The 1903-nt window shown below is 46.6% G+C and overlaps 1 pseudogene; it reads left to right on the forward strand.

Annotated features, from left to right (window-relative positions):
• Positions 1–472: 472 nt before the first annotated feature.
• Positions 473–1598, forward strand: LOC125086689 (60S ribosomal protein L12-like; annotated as a pseudogene).
• Positions 1599–1903: the final 305 nt, after the last annotated feature.

Raw genomic sequence — 1903 nt, forward strand, 5'->3', positions numbered from 1 at the left:
CAAAATCTTTCTTTATTAAGTATTCAGACCACTAAGGGAAAATGAACAGCATGTATAAAAACCTTGTCCATGCCTTCAAAATGCAATCATCCTAAAAGATGCCACATGAATGGAAACCTATTTGGGTTTTTTGTCTGTTTTTGTGTGTGCATGCGTTTTTGTTTTTCCCTAAGGGCTTAATTTTCTTCTTGGTAGCAAGACTTTTTTTTTTTTTAAGATTTTATTTATATATTTGAGAGGGAGAGAGACTGAGAGAACATGGAGGGAGAGGGAGAAGCAGACTCCCCACCAAGCAGGGAGCCTGACACAGGGCTCCATCCCAGCACCCCGGAGATCATGACCTGAGCCGAAGGCAGACGCTTAATTGACTGAGCCACCCAAGTGCCCCTATGGCAAGACTTCTGTGAGGAACCCGCAGAAGGAACTGATGAAATGAGAAGTTTCACAGAAGAGAATTCTCACTTGGGTCTTTATGAAGGATGACAGGTGAGCCTCCCTGTCAGAGTGTTCCCTCTAAACTGTAATGGGAGAGTTGAAAGGTGTGCAGGTAAGCTCAGTGTGCTGTGTATGGTTGTTACCATATTCGCTTCTAGGATGGCACCCAGAGGGGTGTGTTCAATTACAATGATGAAAATATCTTGAAAGAAGTAATTAACAAGAGCACTGAGATCTAGCTCCAGACGGATTTTGAAGGAATGAGAAATGACTGTGTGCAGGCGAGGGCCTGGCTGACGATGGGCTTCAGTTGTACCTGGTTCTCATCTGTCTTTGTTCTTGTTGGTTTTGCATCATAATGTCAAATTCTTTCTCCCTACACACACCGCTCTCATGGCGTGTTCTCTGAGTGACCGTGGCCCCATTGCCACTTCTCTTGTCATTTTTCTTTATTTCTTAATTTCCTCTACTTCTTCTTCTATACTCCTGGCAAAATGTAATGACCTCTTCTGAACAGATCAGGGAACTTGCCTCAATACTCAGCTAATAGGCGGAACCATCAAGTGCTTAAGTTACTTAGTTCCTGTCATCCTCAAGAATAGAGCACACAGACTGTGCTCGGTTGTCCAGAATCCGGGTTCATCCGACACCAGCTGCCTTCCCCAGGCCGCCTAAGTTTGACCCCAAGGAGATCAAAGTCGTGTACCCGAAGTGCACCGGTGGGGAAGTCAGTGCCACATCTGCCTGCCCTGGCCCCAGAGATCGGCCCCCTGGGGCGGTCTCCAGAAAAGCTTGGTGATGACGCGGCCGAGGCAACCGGAGATTGGAAAGGTCTGAGGATGACCGTGAAACTGGCCATTCACAACAGACAGGCCCAGACTGAAGTGGTACCTTCCGCCTCTGTCCTGCTCATCAAAGCCCTCAAGGAACCGCCAAGAGACTGAAAGAAGTAGGAAAACATGAAGCACAACGGAAACGTCACTTTTGGTGAGATTGTCAGCAAGGCCGACAGATGCGGCACCCGTCTTCAGCCAGAGAACTCTCTGGAAGCACTGCCAGCCCCCGAGGACTGCCCAGTCTGTGGGCTGCAATGTTGATACCATCACCCTCACAACCCCACAGGTGACCTCAACAGTGGGGCCGTGGGATGCCCCGCTAGTTAAGAATTATGAAGGAAAATATTTCAATAAGGGATCGTTTGACAACCAAAAAAAAAAAAAAAAAAGACTCAAGCATGCAAATGCTAGACCCCTGGCCTAGTCAGTCAAGTGGTGTCTTTAAGGTTTTTATTGCTGCTGTAACAAATTGCCACAAATCTAGTGACTTAAAACAGTGCTAATTTGTTATCTTTTTTTTTTTTTAAGATTTTATTTATTTATTTAACAGAGAGAGAGATCACAAGTAGGCAGAGAGGCAGGGAGAGAGAGAGGGAAGCAGGCTCCCTGCCAAGCAGAGAGCCTGATGTGGG

Source organism: Lutra lutra, chromosome 16, assembly GCF_902655055.1.
Source record: "Lutra lutra chromosome 16, mLutLut1.2, whole genome shotgun sequence".
Lineage (NCBI taxonomy): Eukaryota > Metazoa > Chordata > Mammalia > Carnivora > Mustelidae > Lutra > Lutra lutra.